Source organism: Chanos chanos, chromosome 12 (assembly GCF_902362185.1).
Source record: "Chanos chanos chromosome 12, fChaCha1.1, whole genome shotgun sequence".
Classification (NCBI taxonomy): Eukaryota; Metazoa; Chordata; class Actinopteri; order Gonorynchiformes; family Chanidae; genus Chanos; species Chanos chanos.
In genome coordinates, this window is record NC_044506.1 from 2,631,136 (window position 1) to 2,641,646 (window position 10,511).

The 10,511-nt window shown below is 40.3% G+C and overlaps 1 pseudogene; it reads left to right on the forward strand.

The window, feature by feature from the left end:
* Positions 1–1,280: 1,280 nt before the first annotated feature.
* Positions 1,281–5,232, forward strand: LOC115825439 (uncharacterized protein K02A2.6-like; annotated as a pseudogene).
* The last annotated feature ends 5,279 nt before the right edge of the window (positions 5,233–10,511 follow it).

Below are 10,511 nucleotides of genomic sequence, written 5' to 3' on the forward strand. Positions count from 1 at the left end.
CTGTTGCCAGTGGCAGCGGTCATTACTAAGAAATATCGGACCTCCGAACGTTGGGATGGCCCATTCAATTCAATGAAAATGTTGCAGCTTTTAGAGGAACCGTATGATATTGACAAATAGCGTGCATATCAGATTATGTGTCACTTTGTGTTTTACATAATTTAGCAGTACTGTCACTGGACTCAGGATGCTAACTCTTTACCATAGCAAGAGGGGCTAGATTGGGTTCAAAGGGGGTTCATTATACTTGATGGTACTGGAGAGCTCTCAGAAACTATGTTTTTGGTCCCATATTTTACTTATACTTTTAGCTCCACCAGTAGAGGCGCTAATATGAATGTTGTTCAGTATTTGAGTGCCACCTGTTGGGCTTTGGTTTGTGCTGCTCTGAGTCTTATGTGAATTGGAGTACCAAGCTGCTTTGCTTGTATTTCTCCTGCTCTATCAAAATTCATGACTCTGTTTCTAACTTTGTCTCGTATTTTAATATTTAAACATTGTTGTACCTACAAGAATATGCACTTCTGTGCACAAGAAATACATATAGTGAGCAATGGCCTGTGTGAAGTGTTGGTTGTTAAGTGTAAGTGTTGAGTTTCAGTTAGTTCTTAAGTTGACTGGACTGCTCAGTATGCGTAGTGTTTTATATGTGTGTGTGAGAGAGAGAGAGAGAGAGAGAGAGAGAGAGAGAGTATAAGTCTCTATCAGAATAAAAATAATGGGAAAAAGAAACATCTGTGAAGGATAATGGGGTATGGACCAAACTTCCAAGATTCTCTTTAATGCTATATATTACAGAGCATGACAGGCAGACAATCAGCAAACTGAAATATCAGCTTTGTAAGAGAATGTTTTTGTTAAAAGTGGTACCTTGTGAAGAGTACTGTTAACTTCAATAACTGCTTGGGAAAGAAACATATGTAAGTGTAATATCGTGAATATGTATATGTAAAACACCTTACCTGGAGTAATCACCGGGTGGCGCTGTTCTGTGTTGATGTTCGTTGTGAAACCTAAAAGAGAAAAAGAAGAAAGCTTTGAGTGAGATATTAATTAGATGCCGAAGTGCCACTTTGCATTTGTACTCCCGTTCGGAAGAGAAAAATAAATATCATAAAAGACTGGCTGCGTCGGTCATCTCTCCTAAGATACCACATAAAATTGGCGACGAGATAAACGGTGAATGCAGTGGAAGTTATCGGCTGGAAGTGAGGGTAGGATAAAACGCTAGGTAGACAATTTAGGATTCTTTCGAAAAAAAAAAAAAGGAGGGAAAGAAGATGGGTACGATAGGGACTCTTTCGACATTTGATTCCAAGTTACAGACCTGGGACGAATACTGCGAAATTATGGAACAGTTTTTCATCGCTAACGAAATTGACGATGATGACAAGAAGAGCGCTATTTTCATCAGTGCAGTGGGAGCACCGACATATAGCCTCATGAGAAATCGTATGAGCCCCGCAAAACCCAGTAACCAAAAATACGAAGAGTTGGTGAGTCTCCTCCAAAACCATTTTAACCCCAGAACTAGTGAGATCGTGCAAAGATTTAAATTCGACTCTTGCTCCCGTAAACCCACTGAAACCTTAATGGAGTATGTGGCTGAACTCAGAAAAGCTTGCTCACGATTGTAATTACGGAGCTACTCTGGACCAAAGGCTTCGAGATCGATTAGTGTGTGGCATAAATGATGATCGGATACAAAGACGGCTGTTGTCGGAACCAAACTTAACTTTTGAGAACGCTATGAAAATCGCGTTGGCCATGGAAACCGCAAATAAACATGCACAAGACATACAAAGGAAGCCAGCAGCCATGACATGCAATAAGATCTATGCAGAGAGTAAAAGCTCGCGCGGAAGTAAGAAAATGGAGCACGAGAAACTTGTTGAGTGCTATAGATGCAAAGGCAAGGGACATGTTGCGACGGAATGTAAATTCAAGAATGAGAAATGCCATAAGTGTGCAAAAATAGGTCATATTGCAAGGGCATGCAAAACCCGAGAAATAAATAAGAGTAATAGACAGCATGCCTTTGAAAAATCTAATACTCACAGAGCACATAGCTTAGTTGTAGAGAAAGAAGAAGATGAGACAGAGCTTACCTATTCGCTGAACAGTGTAACAGCCTCAAGCACAAAGAGAGTGAAGCCATTTCAGGTCGACATGAAAATTGAAGGGCATCCAGTCAAATTTGAGCTAGACACTGGAAGTAGTGTCACAGTCATGAATGAAACGGAGTACAAGAAAATATGCAAGACCCAAGTCAGCCCAACATTAGAGAAAACTGAGATGTGTCTAAAAACATACACGGGGGAGCAAATCCATATTTTGGGAGTAGCTAGGGTCAAAGTTACTTATCAAAAGCAGACAACGTCCCTACCCTTAGTGGTGGTCAACGGTATAGGGCCAATTTTGCTCGGCAGGAACTGGCTGGAAGAAATTCAGTTAAACTGGGCAGAAATAAAGTATACCCATAATGAATCAAAGACACTGCAGCAGGTAATTCAGAGACATGCCTCAGTCTTTAAAGAAGAATTGGGCACACTGAAGGGAAACTCCGCAGTCATCCATGTGGCAGACAATAGCCACCCCAAAGTTTTATAGGCCCCGATCTGTCCCCTACGCCATGCGAGCGAAAGTTGAGCAAGAAATTAATAGATTATTGAAAGAGGGCATCATCACACCATCAATACTCCAAATGGGCGGCCCCAGTAGTTCCCATTTTGAAGCCCGATGGCACAGTCAGGTTGTGTGGGGACTATAAATTGACAGTTAATCAGGTGGCTTCATTAGAGCAATACCCAATCCCCAAGCTGGAAGATTTGTTCGCAGTGCTGTCAGGAGGACAGAAGTTTTCCAAACTAGATATGAGTAATGCATATCAACAGATCACGTTGGATGAGCCGTCCCAGAAATACGTGACCATAAATACACATAAAGGACTTTTTACATATAGTCGCTTACCGTATGGGGTCTCCTCAGCACCAGCTATATTCCAGAGGACAATGGAGAGTCTGCTACAAGGGGTAACACAGGTAGCAGTGTACTTGGATGACATCATAGTCACAGGGACAACCGAGGAAGACCATTTGAGGAACTTGGGAGAAGTACTGAAGCGGCTGGAAGAAGCCGGCCTGAGACTGAAACGAAGCAAGTGCGCGTTTATGGAAACAGAAGTACGTGCATTTATGGATGCACGAGGCTTGCGCCCTATGGAGACCAAAGTTAAGGCCATCGAGGAAGCACCTGCTCCAACAAACATCACAGAGTTAAAGACGTATTTAGGCTTACTTAACTATTATAGCAGGTTCTTACCTAATCTGGCCACTTTGTTAGCTCCACTATATCAGCTCCTGCGAAAGGATGAAAAATGGAGTTGGAATGAACCACAAGAGAAGGCTTTCTAAAAATCAAAAGCGCTGTTGAGATCTGCAGATGTGTTGGTGCACTACTCAGCCAATCAAGAGCTTATTCTTTCATGTGATGCTTCTCCTTATGGGGTAGGAGCGGTCTTATCGCACAAGATGGAGGACGGGAGTGAAAGACCGTTGGGGTTCATGTCACGCACCCTGACGCCAGCAGAAAGACGCTATTCCCAACTAGACAAAGAAGGACTGGCAGTGATTTTCGAGATCCAAAGATTCCACAAGTATTTGTACGGACGGATTTTTACTATTGTCACTGACCATAAACCCCTGATAACCTTGTTCAATGAGAGGAAACAAGTACCACAAATGGTATCTCCAAGGGTACAGCGCTGGTCTGTGTGGCTTAGAGCCTGCGAGTACAAAATTGTGTACAAACCGGGAAAGCAGCACGCAAATGCGGACGCACTAAGCAGACTGCCAGTGCCTGAGTCGGGGGATGAGGGAGAGCAGGAGGAGGACAAGGTGTTGATGCTTGAGTTGTTAGACACCGCTCCCCTGAATGCAGAACAAATTAGGAAATGGACAGCTCAAGATGTGATCTTGTCACAGGTACGTGAATATGTTCTGAAAGGATGGCCGGTAGTAACAGATTCCAGGTTGCAACCATACTACTCAAGAAGCTTTGAGTGTCAGAGAGGGCTGTGTCTTGTGGGGTGCAAGAGTGATCGTACCTCCACAAGGGCGAACAATCCTGTTGAGACAGTTACATTGCACACATGCAGGAATGTCCAAAATGAAGGGACTGGCAAGATCATATGTATGGTGGCCAGGGATGGACAAAGAGGTGGAGAGAGAAGTGAGCAGTTGTTGGGAATGCCAAAAGAATGCGAAGAATCCACCACTGGCTCCACTTCATCCATGGGAATGGCCTGAGAGACCATGGCCTGAGAGACCATGGTCTAGACTACATGCAGACTATGCAGGCCCTTTCCTAGGGAAGATGTTCTTGGTGATTGTGGATGCACATTCAAAATGGTTGGACGCTTATGCCATGAACTCATCCACTTCCCAAGCGACTATTGAGAAACTAAGGCAAAGTTTCAGCACACATGGAATACCGGAATGTCTCATCACAGATAATGGATCATGTTTCACTAGTGCTGAATTCGAGGGATTCTTGAAGCAAAATGGTGTTCGCCATTTCACATCTGCTCCATACCATCCCTCATCAAATGGATTGGCCAAGAGGGCCGTACAAACCTTAAAAGATGGACTAAAGAAAACGCCAGGCGAGACAGTTGAAACAAAGCTTTCCAGATTCCTGTTCAATTACCGAATTACCCCTCACTCCACCACTGGAAATTCTCCAGCTGAGATGCTCATGTCCAGAAAACTAAGATCGACCTTTGACCTGTCGATACCGGATCTAAAAGCAAAGATACAAGAGAGGCAATTGAGGCAGAAACAAATTCATGATCCAGGCACCAAACTGAGAAATTTCCAACCTGGTGATGAAGTGTTCATCCGAAACTACAGTTATGGTCCGAAGTGGGTTCCCGGAGTCATTAACAGTTGTACAGGTCCAGTGTCATACAGCGTGGTCATCGGTAATGGTCAAAGTCTGCGCAGGCATGTGGACCAGATGAGAGCAAGGTACACTAAGGAACCTCTGCAACCGGATCCAGAGAGGGTCCCAGAAGAAGTGTCAAACGGTTCCGAGGGTTCAGTGACCCTGACTCCTCTGGCAACTAAGGATTTTTCCATGGAGGCAGAGTCAAGGGAGACTGTACAAACTGTTCCTGGAAAAGCTGTGAGTCCAGAGCAACCCCCAAACCCTGAGACTACAACCTTGAGATGATCTGAGAGAGAGAGAAATTTTCCAGCTTACCTGAGAGACTTTGTGAGATAAGTGCATAACCTAATGAAAAAAAAAAAAGTACAACAGCAAACTGTTCAGAACAATTTTTGTTTGTAAATTGATGTGTTACATAAGGTTTAGTTGTAAGGCAACCGTTATCATACTGTACCTTTTGTTTTATCATTGGTGTTTGGCAAAGTGGACGCCTTTGATATGTGTACAAATATATATATATATGTATAAAAAGAGGTACACCTTTATAGATGGTAATGGGTACACTTGTTAATGAATGAGATTGTTAGAATTGAGGATTATTCTTGTTTTGTTATTATTTGAAACTGCAAAGTAATGTTAGGAAATCATTTAGCCTAAAGAGGGGGGAGATGTTATATCGTGAATATGTATATGTAAAACACCTTGCCTGGAGTAATCACCGGGTGGTGCTGTCCTGTGTTGATGTTAGTTGTGAAACCTAAAAGAGAAAAAGAAGAAAGCTTTGAGTGAGATAGTAATTGGATGCCGAAGTGCCACTTTTGCATTTGTACTCCCGTTCGGAAGAGAAAAATAAATATCCTAAAAGACTGTCTGCGTTGGTCATCTCTCCTAAGATACCACAATATCTGGGTATTTTAATTCATAAAAATATAAATAAAATAAGCAGCGACAACTTCCTCATTACTCTGAACAAGACAAAAATGATGGAATAATCTTAAGACATCTCTTCAGGGCAGAATTAATACACGTAAAATGAATGTATTGCCTCATCTTAATTTTCTTTTCCTCATGTTACCACTCTGTCCTCCTCCAAATTACATTAAAGACATTCAAATTCCAAATGGTATGGTTTCCAAATTCATTTGGGATGGCAGACATCCCAGGATTCGTTTGTCTAGGCTGCAGCAGCCCAAAAGGTTGGGTGGTTTGGCGGTACCAAATTTTGAATTCTATTATTGGTCATTTAAAATTAGAGCTGTCGGCACATGGTTTGACCCAGAGTCTACAACTGCATTGAAAATGATTGAATCATTTTGATACCGCACAGGCTGCAAGATATTTTATTTTCTAGTGTAACGAACAGAACAATTAACAATAAATTCAGACCCATCATTGCTGTTATGTCCCTGGTGTAGTATGGTGTCTAGGGGTATGTAGAGGGGATGTAGCATAAAGGAAACCCACCACCTGTGCTGGTTTTGGGACAGTTTGATGGGGTGAGGAAAGACACGGGCACGGGGAATCACTGTGTAAAAAGTGCGCAGTATATTGGGAATATGTACAAAGTGATACTTACACAATATTTACAAGTATATTTACAAACACACACAAAAAAAACACACAAAGATGGGAGAGGATGACAGACGGTGCCAAAGGAAAGAAACTAGTAAAACAAAAACCACCCTAAATACCTACACCGAAAATAACACACTGAACTACAAAACAAAAACCACCCTAAATACCTACACTGAAAATAACACACACTAGACTACAAAACAAAAACCACCCTAAATACCTACACCAATAACACACACTAGACTACAAAACAAAAACCACCCTAAATACCGACACCAAAACAGACACTGAACTACAAAACAAAAAGGGGGCAGAGCCAAAGGAAACCTAACTACACTAGTTATCTAATAACAAAACATACACGAGTGGCACCCGCCTCTAACCTATCCCTATACAGCATGACCACTACCGCAGGGATCCCCTACCTTACCTGTACTTCTCCCTGCAATAACCAAAACACCAGTGCCAATGCGCAATCCACAAACGAAGTCAGTAAATGAAAAATCAAAGTCATACCCAGAATGGCATGTTTGTAAGAATAGCGAAAAACACAAAAGTCACAGAACGAGATCGAAATCTGAAAACAGTTACAATCAGGCATGTTTAAATGTTGCCGCTCCGCCACAGGCTGGCCAGGCCAAAAAGGGCACTCTGTTCCTGGTTTGCCAGGCTGGCAGGGGGAGGCAGTACGTAACATCAGGCCAGATGGAACTGACAGCATTTCATGCCACAGCTGGGTACCTGGGGAGAGAGAGAGAGAGACACAGACGAAACAAGACACATAAATAAACTGCACAGTGCACCTCACGTAACAACTGCAAACTCTGTATGGGTGTGGAAGAAGGTTGAATGTTGGATTGACGGCCCATTTAAATTTTGTCACAACATACCATTATGGCATAACTTAAATTTATTGTGCAGTAGCCGACCATTTATTCAACCGTCATGGTCCTCTCTTGGAATAAATATGTGTGGTAACATTTACAATGGTGCAGGTCTTCGCTCTATTCAAGACTTACGAACAAGGTTCTCCCTTCCTGCATCTTCATATTTCGTATACTTTCAGCTAAGATCAGCCTTAAAAGTTCCCTGGAACTCTCCTCTCCCCCCACACCCCATATTAGACTGGATTGCACCACGATATATCTGAACATCTGTGTCTACGATATATAGCAAATTAATTGATTACAGTTCTAAGTTCTAATTCATAAAGTGTACAAAACACCCTAGAAGAGGTTCCAGATGAAACTACAACCTACTTATGACTGTCACATATGCAACACTACCTCACCTGGAACCATTCCCCATATGTTTTGGAACTTTCCAAATATTTTTAACTTTTGGACCCATGTGAACTCTGTTTTATCTGATTTAATTACAATTTCATATGATCCTAATCAGGCACGTGCTCAGATAGACCTCAGGTGGTGCTCAAGCCGCTGCCCTATTAGTCTGACTAGATGAGTGCCCTTTTTGAAAGACTTTTTTTTTTCTATTTATTTTTTCTAATTTTATATTTTAGTCTTTAAATTTGGCCTATGGTATCCATTCTCAATTAAAAGCGTGTTGTAGTGCCCGACAACTGCATTTTGAGTTCTAACGCTACATGACCACACGAGCCTCCGCCCCTCTATTGTTGACCTCCCTTGTCACAGCCAGCACAGTTAACATTTGCAAATAAAGTGCACTGCAGAGCAGCATCCACGTCTCCCTAGCCAGCCTTCACTGGTGACAGCTAGGTAACAATAGTGTTTGCCCTAAGCTTCAGCTTCAGCTTTGCTTGTCACTGTTGTGAAATTAAACCACTATTAAAACATCTCAATGCAGCCAGCCTAACTTAGGCAACAGCCTACCATTAAGTTTAACAACAAGCAAGCTAGTCTGGGGTAAAATAGTGTCGTCAGTTAAAACAAGTGCACTCCGGTAGGCTAGTTCCTTTGTCAGGCAACTGAAACAAATAAACATGCATTACATGGCTAATAGTCTATGCAATCATATTTGGGCATCAGAAACGTTAGCTGACCTGTCCCCCGTCACAAGAAAATGTGCAAATATATGGTTCATCCACTGTTTACATGCTCATACTGATTAGCAAAAGCTTTAAGATATAGCTTAGTAAATGATCGATTCTTACTCCTGTGACACAAAATGTACTAGTAGTTGTAGGCAAGCCCACCTATTGTCATTTCAATTCAATAGTCCAGGGCCTTTACAAGCTCAGATTTGAAAATTTAACTGTTCATCTTATATTACTGAAATCTTATTACTGAAATCTTTAGCTACACAAAGTGGTTTGGTGATTCTAAATCAGACATGAAGCCACTTTAGCTGAATATTAGTATTTTGTCAGTGTTATAGCTGAGCTAACCTTATATAATTAAGTACTGTAGGTACAACACTTGCAGTAATCTACATCATGTATTCACCTTAAATATTATTAAAACATTGCCAAATGACAAATAGTCCATTAAAATCTGTCTGCAGAAAAAGTAGCTATATGGTAGGGTACTTGACATTTGGCTCAGTTACTAATTGCAGCATAATGCCGACCAAGTATATGGGTATGAGTGTATGGGTATTGAAATAAATAAATAAATAGTTAAGTAAAAGATGTGCTACTTTATGTAACTTTTTTTTTTTTTTAAATAATTAGGTGAAGGGTGCCCTGGTCCTAATCCAGGTTTGAGCCTCCTTAAAGATAATTCTGATCTCAGTTATAGCAAATTCAGAACAAAATTATATTTGCTGGCTCTACATCAGCATAGAAAACAATTACAAAATATTGGTTTACACCTGATATATGTATGAAAATCATTCTGAATCCACAACCTTGTCAACGTTGTAAACTTTGAACATACTACTGTATGACTCAATAAAGCTCGACCAGTAACTGTGGAAGCCTGTAAATCTTTTTTGTCAAATATAATTTCCTGGATAAGAGACAATGACTGAATGCTTACAGAACACTGCGTATTGCACTATGTATACATATGCCAAATTCACCTGTATTATCACTGTTGTAACAATAGGGATTCATTCTCTCTTTTCACTCCTCTTACCATTGTCCATATGGTTGTGCCCCCGCACCCATTCCCCATTTTTTGATTGTTTCAAAATCAATAAAAAAAAATTTGATCACAAAAGGAAAAAAAAAAAAAAAAAAAAGGCTCCCACAAGAGTATTCTGGACCTTGAGGTTTTCATATTTCCCTAGGTTATACTGAAACATTTATTAAAAATTAATGTTTAGGGTTACCTAGGGGCGATACGTTTTATTCAGTTATTTTAGAATCTAAAATTGTAAGATCATATTCTGAAAGGTTCTGATTTTAATTAAATAAATGCCATAACTTTAGTACTAAAGTTTAAACTTTAGTACTTTAGACTGTAGCATTTAAAAAAAAAAAAAAAAGAGAGAGAGAGAGAGAAAGCATTAAATTTTTTGTATATGTTCAGGAATTTTGCTGATCATAGTTCTTGGAGATTTTCTAAAGATGCTCAATACTCTTTTGTATGGCAACAATGTCTATTTTGCTCATAAGCACAGAGAGTTCAAAATAAATTGAATTTATTTCTATTGTAATTATTATTATATTATTTTTGCATTCTCTGAATAACATTTAAAGAACATACTTTTAAGATCCGTCACATCCAATTTGCATGCTTATGGGTTGTCGTATCTAGGTTTCTCTGCTGGCCTTACTGGCAAAGCACAGCCCAGTGGAGAGTTTGCTCCATGAAAAGAGTTAAAGAACACACTGCTTACCACACCTAAATCTCAGACAGAAGCTGAAGGGTAAAACAAGAAGGATTTGATCCAGTCCCATTCTTCTTTCACTGTTGAAATGTCTGAACATCACTGTTGAACATCAGCAACAGTTACATCAGTAAAAGTTTATTGTAAAAAATCATATATATAATATACAGTAAATAATCATTTCAGATATTACAGTAAATTGTTTTTAATGACAAACAAACAATGAAGTCATA